Source organism: Taudactylus pleione, unplaced genomic scaffold, assembly GCF_031769625.1.
Source record: "Taudactylus pleione unplaced genomic scaffold, aTauple2 ptg000206l, whole genome shotgun sequence".
NCBI lineage: Eukaryota > Metazoa > Chordata > Amphibia > Anura > Myobatrachidae > Taudactylus > Taudactylus pleione.
The window spans coordinates 13,298,447-13,312,813 of record NW_028284608.1 but is presented as its reverse complement, the minus strand read 5'-3'; the positions used below and the strand labels follow the sequence as shown (position 1 = coordinate 13,312,813).

The following is a 14,367-nucleotide window of genomic DNA, read 5'->3' as shown; positions in this document are numbered from 1 at the left end:
ACCCCCCCACTGCCGCGATCGGAGAGCTCCGATCGGGCAGCTCAGCAACTTCACCAGCGCATGCGCAAACGTAAACGCTGCTAATGCAAAAAAGAGCAAAGGCTGACGGGGGAGCTGCTGCTTCTCCCACAAACCTTTGCGGAGCCTGTCAGTCGTCACTGACGGCTCCGCCTCCGTGCAGCCCCTCTACAGCTCGGCCCCCCACCTCCAGGACACAGTGACGCTACACCACGCGGCCAAGACAAGCAGAGCAGGCTCCAGAGGACGGATCTGTAAGTAAGTGGCAGGCGATTAGGGCCGGCAGGTCCCAGGGGGCCCGCAGCATCGGCGATGCTTACACCGGGGCCCGCGTCAATGAAAGGGCCGGCAGCCAGGCAGTACTAATAATGTTGAGTCACACTGACTCATCATTATAGCATTTTGTGGCTGACCGCTGGCTGTAAGGAAGGAGGAGCCGGTCCGGGTGGAGGACTCTGCCTGTCACTAGACTGCCTGTGAGCCAGCCCCTTCCCCTGAGTCCCCGCCCCCTCCTCTGTCTATTCTATACTCACCCTCGTATTCCAGAACGATGCCTGCTGAGACCACACCCCCTAACAAGACCCCGCCCCTTCCCCTGAGTCCCCGCCCCTTCTCTGTCTATTCTATAGTTAACCTTTATCGCTGAACGAAGGCCACGCCCCCTAACAATGAGACCCTGCCCCCATCCTTTCCTGTGTAGCCCATTGTCTCCTTGAGTTGCTTCCTCTCCTATGCCTTGGAGACCAGCAGGGGTCACACAGTTGACAAATCCTGAGGTAAGTAAGTGGCAGTGTCATCTGGGGGGTGGTATATGTTTGTAATGGGGAGGGGTGTCTTTTTTTGGGGGGGGTTGGAATGTATTTTAATTCTGTCTGTGGTGGAGGTGTGTTAATTTTCTGTGTGTGTAAGAGGTGTATTCATATGATCTGTTTTATAACTTATATGTAGGTTCTCTGCATTATATGGCCCTCAGTGCGACACTCTCTGCATTATATGGCCCTCACTGCGACGTACTCTGCATTATATGGCACTTACTGCGACGCTCTCTGCATTATATGGAGATCACTGCGACGCTCACTGCATTAAATTGCCCTAAAAGCGACACTTTTTGCTTTATATTGCGCTTACTGCGAAGCTCTCTGCATTATATGGAGCTTACTGCAATGCTCTCTGCATTATATTGCACTTACAGCGACACTTTCTGCATTATATGGCCCTCACTGCAATTCTCTCTGCATTACTAGGCAGTCTTTGTGATGTTCTCTGCATTTATATGGGGTCACATTGATGCTCTCTGCATTATATTGCGTTCACTGTGACGTCCCTGCATTATATGAGATAGATAGTCCCTTGCTTGCAGTGGGGGCAGGAAACCATATTGTTGCACCTGGTCCCACCACTCAAGAGTTCTGCCACTGCGTTGACAGGGTTGTCTATTGGAGTGTCCGTGTGCATTTTTACTTCCGGGCCCTTGCAGACTCTCGCTCATTGATTGTGAACAGATGCTGGGTGCTGCTGTCTCCTCTCCTGCTCTCCACTATGTTGCCTGCCTGCGTGTGACGTGACAGAGTGAGGAGGGATCTGAGAAGATAGAAGTTGAGGAGCGCTGCCACCTAAAGTGGATACTAGAACAGAAGGTGAGGTGCGCCTGCTGCCTTTGATTTTACTGGTGGAAGGGAAAGGCGGTGCAGGTGTGGGTTTTGTGGCGCCTGCCAGTGTGGGGAGGGCATGGTGCTTTGGGCAGGCAACACCCCACCTCACACTGGCAGGCACCTTTACTGTGATTCCAGCTTCACCTACATTCACCTGTTACAATTGGGTGGTTAGGGGTGGGGAGGGTGCAGTCCAGGGGTGGGGGGGGGAATCTGGCACATCAGTTACATGGGACTGGTGGGGGACAGGTCGGGGCAGGGATTAGGCATACGGTGACTGACTGGTGGGGTAGGGGGGATTTGGAATATGCAGACTCACTGGGAGGGGAATTGTTTCAGGAGGGGGCCCCAGATTGATATCTTGCCTAGGGCCCTATGAGGCCTAAATCCGCCTCTGGTGGGGGTGGGGGGTTTGCAAGTTTGAGAGAAATACTGGGGCTGTTGGAATGAGGCTAGGACACACTGGGACTGAGACATACACTGGGTCTGGGAGGAATGAGGCTGACACACTGGGGCTGGGGAAAGGGGTTGAGACAAACACAGGCTGGGAGGAGTGGGTGTGAGACACACTGAGGGCATGCGGCTGAGAGACACACTGGGTCTAAGGAATGAGGCTGAGACACGTTGGGGGAATGAGGATGAGAGACACACTGGGTTTGGGGGAATGGGGTTGAGGCACACTGGCTCTGAGGAATGAGGCACACTGGGGCTGGGGGAATAATGCTGAGAGCTACAGGTGGACCTGGAGAGACGCAGGGGGTCCTGAAGAGAGACATGGAGGCTTGGAGATGGAGAGACACAGGGACCCTGGAGAACCACAGGGGGCCTGAGGATGGAGAGATGTAAGGGGCACTAGAGTAACACGGGGGCCTGGAAAGACACAGAAATTGTTTGATAAGGAAATTCTAATTTTTCCCTGCACAAGAACTTCTGTTACTATACATTATCTTGTTATGATGAAGACATTGGTTATATTTCCACGTAAACAGGCATCTTCCAGACAGTGTGATCTACATGAAGAGTGAATACCGGCTGAAGACGCTGCGCAGAAAGGCTCAAATTCTTCAGAGGTTCCCCCATTGCAGAGAAACCACAAATTAGGTAAGAAAAAAGACTTGCAAACTGACTGGCCTGTACCTAGTTCAAAGAGATGGGGGGCCCCAAAAAGAGTTTATCATTCACAAGATTTCTGTTGCCGATCCTGCTCCCCTCAGTGTTTTGCAAAAGTTCCTCCAGTATCCTTCCCTCTTCCACAGACCCCACCCCCTTAACAGACCCGCCCCCATAAGGGCTGCTTCCAGAAATTTCCCGGGCTGGTTTTCCATCCCAATCCGCCCCTGACTTGGCCGATGCTTTTGCACTGCGCATGCGTATGCATCGCAGTGCGTGTGCGCGAACTAGCCAGGGCGATCGGGTAAGCGTACGCAGACTATATGCAGCATGTACGCAGACCCCTTCCAAAATTGATTGACAGGAAGTGCCGTTTGTGGGTGGTGACGGGGGGTGGTCAGGCAAACGCAGGCGTTATAACGCCGTTATAGGGGTGTGCATAATTAATGCAGTGCAGCGGCATACGCAGCCATACCATAAGCTGTACACAGGAAACGGCCAAAATCCTGCAGCAGGTCAGGTCAACCACCAGTGGTGGAACTCCTGGAGAAAATTTAGTCATTTGCCGCCGGGCTCCAGCCCTTAAGGGGGCACCTGGCTCCATTTTCCCCCGGGCCGTTCCGGGCACTGCTTTGGAGATGGAGCACCGCTGATCGGCGCTCCACCTCCAGTGGCATCAATACTGGGGGTGCTCCTTTTTTCCCCACGGCGGCAGCCAGAGGAACGGAGCTCACTCCTGAGCTCCGATTCCGGGTCTCGCAAAGCACTATGGGAGTGACGTCACTCCAATAGTTCAGAGGAGCGGGTGCCGGGGACGGAAGGCAGCAGCACTGAAGCGAGGTTTCAGGTTAGTATTGTTTTTTGGTTTTGTTTTTCTATGTGTGTGTGCTCGCGGGGGGGGGGGCTCACTACAGGGGGCATTATTGGGGGCTCACTACAGGGGGCATTATTGGGAGCTCACTACAGGGGGCATTACTGGGGTCTCACTACAGGGGGCATTACTGGGGGCTTACTACAGGGGGCATTACTGGGAGCACTACAGGGGGCATTATTGGTGGCTCAGTACAGGGGGCATTATTGGGGGCTTACTACAGGAGGCATTACTGGGAGCACTACAGGGGGCATTATTGGTGGCTCACTACAGGGGGCATTATTGGGGCTCACTACAGGGGGCATTACTGGGGGCTTACTACAGGGGGCATTATGGGGGCTTACTACAGGGGGCATTACAGAGGCTTACTACAGGGGGCATTACAGGGGGCTTACTACACAGGGCATTACAGGGGGCTTACTACAGGAGGCATTATGGGGGCTTACTACAGGGGACTTTCTACTGGGGGCTTACTACAGGGGGCTTTACTGGGGGCTTTCTATAGGGGGCATTAATGGGGGCTTTCTACAGGGGGCATTACTGGGGGCTTACTACAGGGGCATTAAGGGGGTATTACTGGGGGCTTACTACTGGGGGCACTACAGGGAATTTACTACTGGGGGCTTACTACTAGGGGCTTACTACATGGGGGACCATTACTGGGGGGCACTACATAGGTGTCACTGCACAGGGTGACCACTACTAGGGGAGTTGCATAGGGGGCCGGCAGCTGGGGCTGGCATAGGTCCTGGGGGGTGGTATATTTTAATTTGGGGGTGGCACCAACATTTATCTTGCCTTCGGGCACCTGTGATGAAGTTACGCCACTGTCAACCACTATTGTGCGCATGAGTCCGATGGTTCTCGATGTTGCCGATGTTTACGCTATCTTGCATGCAGATCAGGCTGTGAGCAAAGGGGGCTGGGTGTCTGCATCTTGTGCTGTGGTCTCAATGCGTATGTATTTATTAGCGTCTGCTAACGTGCGTTCCTTGCTGAATCAGGCCCTTTGTTACTTACTATATACTAGCACCTGCTGCCTGATTAATAGAAGATCACCATTTGCTGAAACGGATTTAGTACCCTGGTAATTTAGGAAATACCCCTGAGGAAATCACCAGTGTTGAAGGAAACACGTCAGGCGTTTTACTTTTTACAGAGCATCTCCTATGTCTCACAGAATGATCATTGTCCGTGTTGACAATCATCGTGTAGACACTAATGAAATGTTAACATGTTAGAAAGTCGACATGTCGTCCATGGTGGCCAAGCGGTGATGTACTTGCTCCCAACGGCTGTATCGGATTCAGCAGCGTCTTCCGGGTCCTACCGGTCATGTGACTGTCACTTCTGGTGTTGTCATCTGACGGGGAGTTGTTCCTTTGTGTGTACCTATCCTATCCCTAACCCCTACCTCTGACGCTTCCTCTAGTGCCTAATCCTACCCCCCCCCCCGCAGCCTAACCCTAAGCTCCACCTAGTGCATAACCCTCCCTCGCAGCTTACAATGTCAATATGTTATCTGACAAGGTCAACATGTTGCCTGTCAACATTTTAACAATGTTGACATCATAACTGTTAACATTAACTGTTGACATTATGGGTATCAACATTATTAATGTTGCCTTAATGACTACATACCCCCACAGTTACATCGACACACCTTCATTCAACATAGACTATGTAAGAATGCCCCATAACAACCCAATTACCCCTCTTCAGTATTAAGTGTAGATATTCTTCAAATTAAAACGATTGTGTATACTCTTCTTTGGCATGTATACAACTCTACATTAGCCCCTCATGGGTCCAGGAGCTGGGGTTCTATAGAATGAAGTGGGTAAAGACAAACGGAACAGATATCTTAGCAATTCCAATACACAAAATCCGGCCCATCTGTCATTTTGACAGGAATTCTAAAAAACTGATCACAAATGTCAAGTTTATCTTATCAACTACAGGTAAGTCAATTTCTATTTGAATTTTTGCAGATAGGAAAATACATATAGAAATAAACATTTGTATTACTCCATATGTATTGCTGTAGAATCTACCTGCTAAAGAGTAGAGACATGCACGGACCCCCGTGTTTGGGTTTTGTATCTGGAGTCATCTTCATGTTTTGGTTTTGGATAAAAATTGACAAAAATCGATTAAAAATCGATAAATATTTATAAAAATCGATAAAAACAGCTAAAATTTCCAAATGCAAAAGACGAGTTCGAGTTTTAAATCCGAGCTCCGAACCAGCAACAGATCCGAACTAGGTCACAAAGTGAATGCAAACCTTAACCTGGTTTTACTCGGAACCCATAAATTTGGGTGTGTTTGGAATTCAATAATCCAGACCTGAACATTTTATGTGAATTTAAAACACTTGTGAACCTTAGGGATAAATAAACAATATACCATTGTAAGAATATGAAAATTATACATTCTTACAGAATAATTTACCGGCACATTTTAATGCACAACATTTGACTTTATACTTGCAAACGTTAAGTACTTCAATCACCTCACACAGGTATCAAAGTGCAGGTAGAACAGGGCTCCTCCCCCTTCACCTCCTAATGAGGTAGACGCATGGAGGAGTGGAAAAACACAGAAGTTAATGACTGTCTGTCCTTGCCAGCTCCACAAAGAGCCGTAGCCTGTAATAATGGGTGAAGTTTTACACGTTGTCTTTGTGTTTCTACTGTTACTGCTGCTGTTTTGTCATTAATGCAGCGTGTGTTTTGCTACTTATGTTAAGCATTCTCTCTGTGGTCTGCTCTGATCTACAACCAGCATGTGACCACATGTAAATGGGTGCTTTTATGGCTTTGCCATTTCAATGTTTTTAAAACAATATCGCTGGAAGGCACAAAGTGAACTGAAGCGGAAAAGTTGGTCAACTTGTAATCGTTTAGAGGTAGTTTAGTTGCTATTTCTGAGGGGGCTCGTTTTCCCTGGAGACATTTTGCCTTTAAAGTCCAGCATTTTCAACGGCATCTCTTCACTTAATTAACCCTTCAGGCCCTGTGAACAGAACTCATTTAAAAAAAATTAGTGAACATTTTGAAAATGTAAGTACCTTACTTTACAGTCCTGGATCTGATTTTGCACTGATAGATTTGGTATAGCTAAGAAACATTAAGAATAAAGAGATAACAACAGACATATCAGTACAAAAGCAAAACACATGCTCACTCATTCAGCAGGCAATTTATGTTGATATGTGTGTACTATTTTGTGGTATACACAGCTATTAAATAGTAGACACCAGTGGAAAGTATTGTTGTAGACACACCAGCTTGATAGACTTTACCAGGAGCTTGGGTTTATTGTACTAAACAGTTTAGTACAGCCGTACTAACAGTTACATGCACATACAGCGGAGAAGGAGCGGAGCATACAATGGACCGTCCATTCATGTATCAAGGTGGTGCAGCCGGATATAGCCAGTCCTCCATGGAGCTAAGTACTACACATCTGTGCAGCACTGCAGCTCTCAAACACAGTGATCCAAGATGGTGCCACTGAGCGGCCATCTTGGAAAAGGATAGATGCTTCACTTATAGATTATCATGTAGGTAGGGCAGTAGTGCACTCCTTATACCAACAATTTCTACCTGCTCAGTGCACCTGCTATGTGCCAAAACTTTAGTTTTAGTTGCTCTGCCACTTTCACCTTTTTAGCCTTGTATTCCCAGTGCCTGGTATCCTGTTGGACCTCGTAAAGTTTCCTGTGCCTGGTGTCCTGCTAATCATCTCCAGCCCTGGTGTTCTGGTGTAGCAGTCACTCACCCTGCTACTAGGCATCCTCACCCTCCACGCCTGGATGGTGGGGGTGCCTTGGGGCAGCGGGAGCCCCGGGCATCAGAGTGGGGTGGGATCCGGAGAGATCCCAGCCCCGTTCGAGCGTGTGGCGGGGCCCATCCGCAAGCTGGCCGGCGGGCCAGGATCGGTCGTGATCCCGCCCCCCATCCGGCGCAGCGGGCGTGGAGGTAGCGGCGGATTGCCGCCGCTACTCCACGGGAATGATGGCAAGTCTGAATCTTGGTGGATTCAGACTCAGCCAATCAGCACGTGCCCCTTTGAGTGTGGCGCCGACTGTGAACCAATCAGGGCTCACAGATCGGCAGCCAGCAGGGGATGGCCACGGCGAGCCAATCGTAGCTCACTGCGTCATCACCCCGCCCCCTGGCGTCGGCTTGAATTAGCTGGCGCGAGGAGGGGACGGGGGGTGCGACGGCCGGGACGGAGCGGTGAAGAGCTCCCGAAGATAGGAGAAGGAAGGCGACGGAAGTCCCGCAGGGCGGCGGCCATCGAAAAAGAGCTCACCCAGGCTGCTGCCCGCCGGGCGAAGAGCTGCAGACCGGCGCCCACCAGGAGTGAAGACGGAGAAGGCACCGGAGGCCCTGGGGCAGCAGTGTGCGACGCAAAAGAGCTAGCCCCGGCCACTGCTGCCCAGGTGAAGACTGCAGGAAGCCCGGAGGTGGCGGACGTTATTCCACCTCCGGTGAAGACCACGCGGAGGCTGGGCCAGGCTCGGCTCCGCCGGAGGCCCCGGGACTGGTAAGTCCCTCACACCTCCCTAGACCACCAGGGTTCGGCGCTAGGCCGTGGGTCATTGTAATTCGGCGCTAGGCCGTGCCCCATTGTAGTTCGGCGCTAGGCCGTGGGTCATTGTAATTCGGCGCTAGGCCGTGTCTTATTGTAGTTCGGCGCTAGGCCGTGGGTCATTGTAATTCGGTGCTAGGCCGTGTCTCATTGTAGTTCGGCGCTAGGCCGTGGGTCATTGTAATTCGGCGCTAGGCCGTGTCTCATTGTAGTTCGGCGCTAGGCCGTGGGTCATTGTAATTCGGCGCTAGGCCGTGTCTCATTGTAGTTCGGCGCTAGGCCGTGGGTCATTGTAATTCGGCGCTAGGCCGTCGGTCATTGTAATTCGGCGCTAGGCCGTGTCGCATGGTAATTCGGTGCTAGGCCGTGCCTCATGGTAAGTCGGCGCTAGGCCGTGGGGTATGTTAATTCGGCACCAGGCCGTGGTCACTGTGAGTCTGTGTTAGGCCATAGGAGTTGTTGCTGTCGGCGTTAGGCCGTGATCTTTGTAGTTCGGCGCTAGGCCTTGGACAAGGGGACAGTCAGGCTAGGCAAGGGCAGAAGGCCCTAGAAGCATCGTGAAAATTGGTCAGGCCCCCATCAAAGGTAGACCGGGTTGGGACCAGGACGTTCTCCCCCTCAGTCAGGCCCCCATTAAAGGTAGGCTGTTGGTAAGTCGCTGTATCTCCCACAGTCAGGCCCCCATTAAAGGTAGGCAGTGGTAAGGTATCTGTTATTGTATCAGGTCCTGTGCGGGGCTCTTGCTGTTGTGTTCATCTACAGGTGCTGAGATCAGGACTCGTCCAGCAAAGGGACAAGATTATTTTCGGTGAGCGTAATTGTTTTGTTTGCTGTTTGTGTTGTGTGTCACCCAACTCCCTTTTCCCTGTAGGGTGTTTTCGTTCAGGGTACACCCTTGTGCTTGGCACGTAGGTGTAGCCAGTCTGAGGCCTAAAGTGCCAATGATGACCATCCACTGATCCCAGTGGAGGTCAACCCGCCTCAGCACCTTGTTCTTTTCCAGGGCCAGGAGTGGAAACCCAGTTCGCGACTGTCCGCGTCCGACCTGTGTTCCAGGACCGTCGACGGGAGCGCCCTCGGCGGCCTGAAGGTGAGAGACTGGGAGTCAGGAGGTAAGTGTCCGAGTCCACCGGCACCGCAGCCGAGGTTCCACTCTGCCAGTTCAGGGGGACCCCCCCTCCCACCTCTTACACTGGAATCCCAGTTGTGCCTTGTGTCTCAAACCATTAGCACCAACCTCAGGCAGTTCATACCTGCCAGTCAGGTCTGGTAACCACACGAGGGTTGGGGGGGTCTAGCGTGAGCTGTATGGCAGTAGAAAAATGATGGCTGAGGGATAAACAGGGTTTCGAGGGATGACAAAATGGAGAACCGGGTGGGGGTAGTGGGGATGGGGATGTAGTCGGCATACCGGCTGTCCAGATGCTGGCAGTCAGAATCCCAGTGCCAGAATCCCGACAGCAGTCAGAATCTCGGCTCCAGAATCCCGACAGTAATTATTAGGGTTTGGGTTTGGAGTTAGGGTTAGGCATTAGGGGGAGGATTAGAGTTAGGCTGCGGGGGGGGGGGATAGTTTGGGTTAGGCTGCGGGAGGAGAGGGTTAGGGTTAGGCTGCAGGAAAGATGGGCTAGGGTTAGGGGGAGGATTAATGGTTAGGGTAATTACCAGTGGTCGTTGGGATTCTGAATGTCGGGATGCCGCTTTTGGTATTCTGACCAGCGGGATCCTGACTGCCATGATCCGTACCCAACACGGGGGAGGAGGAATGGTATAGTGGCAAACTGGGAACCAAGGGTTGTCGCATTAGAGAACGTGATGGAGCAATGGTGATTGGGGGCTGGGGATGGCACAATGGAGAACAGGGCACTGAAAGAGAAAAGAGATTTGGTAACATAAGAGAGACACAATGATTCAAAGATGACAAAAGAAGTGATGCAAATTAGAAAAAGAAAAACAATCTAAAAACCATGTATGACATAATGCACTTATTATAACTCAAGCAAGATAAGAAAATGAGATCATTTCCCAAGATGACTGTCCTTACAAACCCGATGCATTTATTCTTATAATGTAAACAAGCAAAGAAATTGATGCAGTGGCCTTACAAGACAACAAATATCATACTACCTCTCTACAGGAAAATAAATTAGGGATGTGCGCTGACCCCCGTGTTTTGGTTTTGGATCTGTATCTCCATCATGTTTTGGATCTGGATTTGGTTTTGCCAAAACCACCCTTGCGTGTTTTGGTTTTGGTTTTGGATCTGGATTGTTTTTTTTGTTTAAATTGATAAAAACTGCTAAAATCACATAATTTTTTATTTTGTTATTTGTTCCTACAGTATTATTAACCTCAATAACATTAATTTCCAGTCGTTTCCAGTCAATTTTGACCACCTCACACAAAATTGTTCACCAACATAGTCCAAGCCAACTCAGAAGTACGTTCAATAGAAAATAATACAACACAGAAATTTACTAAAAATCGTGCGTGGAATATTCTTGCTCAAAACAATTAGTCATAGTTAACAAGCATCAAACAAAAAAACCTAAACCATGCGTAAATAACAACAGCAGACATGAATGCCCCCTACACAAGTGCACATGCCCCCAGCACATGCCTATTCTCAGTACCCAATCTGTATTTTCCTCCTGGGGGTGCTGGGCCACCGATGACTGGTCCATGTAAAGCTCCGATCAATCAGCCTTTTTGTTGAGCAGTTCCCCAAAATCTCCCCAACCATTAAAAACAGTTCTCCGTAGAGTCAGAAACAGTGTAGGTCGGATACAGTGCATGTCAGATACAGCGCGGGTTGAATACAGTGCAGGGTACAGTGCAGGGTACAGTGTGGATAGGATACAGTGCTGGTCAGATACAGTGCATGTCAGATACAGCGCGGGTTGGATACAGTGCAGGATACATAGTGGGTGGGATGCAGTGCAGGTCAGATTTAGTATTGGATACAGTGTGAGTCGGTTACAGCACAGGTCGGATACAGTGTGGGATACAGTGCGGGTCTGATATAGTGCGGGATTCAGTGTGGGTTGAATACAGTGCAGGGTACAGTGTGAGTTGGTTAAAATGCGGGTCGGATAAAGTGCAGTGTATAGTGCAGGTCGGATACAGCGCAGGTCTGATATAGTGCAGGTCGGATACAGTGTGGGTTGAATACAGTGCGTTATACAGTGTGGGTTGGATACACCAATAGTGCACTTATTGTGACAGCAGTGTCGGCAGTGCGGGGTGCTAGCGGTGTCCTCAATGCGAGAGTGCCAGTGGTGTCCTCAATGCGGGGGTGCCGGCAGTGTTGGCATAGTGGGGGAGCTGCCAGTGTCCTCAGTGCAGGGTGTCGGCAGAGCGGGGGTGCCAGCAGTGTCCTAGGTGCACATGTGCTGACAGTGTCGGCAGTGCACGTGTGCCGGTGGTATCCTCAGTGTGAGAGTGCGGGCAGTGTCGGCAGTGTGCGGTTGCTGATGGTGTCCTCAGTACGTGGGGAGTGCGGGAGTGCTGGCAGTGTCCTCAGTGCAGGGTGCTGGTGTGTCGGCAGAGCAGGGGTGCCAGCGGTGTCCACAGTGCACGTATGCCGACAGTGTCGGCAGTGCGGGGGTGCCGGGGCTGTCCTCAGTGTGAGAGTGCCAGCAGTGTGCAGTTGCTGACGGTGTCCTCATTGTATGGTGCCAGCTGAGTCAGCAGAGCTGGTGTGCCGGCGATGTCCTCATTGTGGGGGTCAGCAGTGTCTGCAGAGCAGGGGCGCCAGCAGTGTCGGCAGCAGGGGTGTCGGCAGTGTGGGGTGCCACCAGTGGGGTTTGCCAGCAGCGGGGGGTACCAGTGGTGATGGCAGTGAGAGGAGCAGGCAAGGGGGATGGGCTGCATCTTCATACCTTCCTGTGCCCATTGAATTCAATGGGCTTAACACTGATTGCTGAGAGCCATGACAGACAGCTCTCTCAGCCAATAAGCATTAAGCCCATTGAATTTAATGGGACTTTGTATAATAGCCGCTCGAGGCAAAACCTCGAGATCCGACAGTGGGATCGCAAGGTTTTGCCTCGATTAAGGATCCGAGGCAGGCAGGGAGATCTGAGCTGTGTCTCGGATCCCCCCGCAACCCCGAAATTCGTGTAGGTCCGATTCCCAGAGAACTGGACCCGCTCATCTCTAAAATAAATACATGAGGCTTCCACCAAAGTTTTGTGCACTTGTCACAAGAACAAAAAATGCTAAGGATCTCAATGGGTCTGCAAGTTATTGTTTTGGTTTGGTTTGGTTTTTTATAGTGAAGGATTTGTAAACTTTAGTTGCAACAGACTGCTAAAGAATTTAAGGGAGACCTGTAAAGAATTCACAGGGTTTAGGTTTCTGCAGGGCAGATTTTCAACCAATTTGGTGTGAGTAACAAATGTCCAACTCATGTGTCTCTCCAGACACAGCTAATAAGTCTTCTGTTGACAGATTTCTTTTTTAAACATTCCGTTTAAAGGAACGCCTCCGAGTTTTTATATGTATTTATTGCAGTACATGTACTATTATTATTATTTTTCTTTTTTTTTTTTACAGATAATCTCGCTCCTTTTCATCCTTCACAAAGCGCCGCGTGGGGAACGCGCGACTGCGATGGGCAGAGCGAAAATGAGCGACAGCTTTAAAGAAAGAAAGGGTTAACTTTTCAACAATATCCAAATAATTCCTATGAAATTCTTGGCCAGTGATCAGTATGTAGCAAAACAAATCTGGTTCTGCTGCAGATTAGTCGACATTCAGTTTCAGCTGTCTAACATTTCAATGCGCTGTTTCCCACAATTGTCCATGGGGAAAGTTTGAAGAGTACGTACAGCAGACAGTATAAAAGTTCCTCTAGGTTAAAAAATCCCTACACGTTTTCCCCTGATCATCTGGTCTAACCATTAGTGATCCGTCGCTTTAAATCCACAACGCAAGGGACTGGCTAATCTTTGCCCGAGTTTCTTGTTCCTGCAATAAAATCTAATTTGCCATAGTTTGTTTGCTACTCATTTCCATACTGGTGGCATTAATTAACATAAACCTGTGAAATATCCTGGAGTTTATAAGTGAAAAAAAGGAGCTTAATCGCTTGTAAATATACTTACAACGCGAGTAATTGCAACAAGAGCATAAAAACTAGACCTTCTCATTTGAGAGTTATTTTTCATACTTCTACAGTACATCAGAGATGGATTGCAGCAATCGTGCAATTTGCAATCGATTGTGTATAAAAATCTGCAATGTATGGGCTTCGCAGATTGCAACCAAAAAGTGATTGGAATTGTTTAATCAGATTGTCCAACATGTTGGATTTCACAGATCGATTGGGACCGTAGATTGCTAGTGTATGGACATGATCAGCAGATTTGCTGACCGTTTCTAGCAAAATGATGGGTCTTTCAAGATTGCCAGATCTGTGTTTGCTGCAATCGATCTGCAAATCACTGAAAAAGATCTGCAGTGTATGGGCGCAGACTGCTCGCTTGGGAAATCCTAAGATCCGGGAATAAATCTTCAAATTGTTCAATTGTGATTTTCAGATTACTGATGTATGGGGGCCTTTAGTGTAAGTGGCAAATAATGAGGGGTCTCAATTCACATTGCAAATAGGGCTTATTATGTGACATTATTCTAAAACAAACCTGCTCTAGTAAAGATGAATCATACTACAATATATCAAGTGCAGAAATGTTAATAATTTATTCGGGAGGTAGTCACTATCCCAGCTGTCGAGATTCCGGCTCTCAGAATGCCAACCCGGAATCCCGACACCAGTCAGAAACCCGGGATCCCGACCGTAAGTAGTGAAGTTAGGCGGAGGGTTAGGGTTAGGCAATAGGGGGGAGGGTTAGGTTTTGGCACTAGGGGTTGAGATTTAGTTTAGGATGTGGGGAGGTCGGGTTAGGGTTAGAGATAGGGTTAGAATACTGACTTACAAGTGTCTGTATCCTATCCCTGTCGGGATGCCAACAAAACGAGATTCTGGCAACCTGGATCCCGAGCACCGACATCCCATACCTAACCCGTTTATTCCGCCAAAGTGCAATAGGAAATGAATTCAGCACGATGAATGCGATTAGTTTTAGTGGAACTGCAAACTGCATCCATCTA

General features: G+C 49.6%; 1 long non-coding RNA gene across 1 annotated transcript; it reads left to right on the top strand.

Annotated features, from left to right (window-relative positions):
- Nucleotides 1-1,602: 1,602 nt before the first annotated feature.
- Nucleotides 1,603-13,189, top strand: LOC148517931 (uncharacterized). Its single transcript, XR_015879245.1, has 3 exons — nucleotides 1,603-1,655; nucleotides 2,660-2,771; nucleotides 12,811-13,189. It is a non-coding gene; the product is annotated as an uncharacterized LOC148517931 (long non-coding RNA).
- The last annotated feature ends 1,178 nt before the right edge of the window (nucleotides 13,190-14,367 follow it).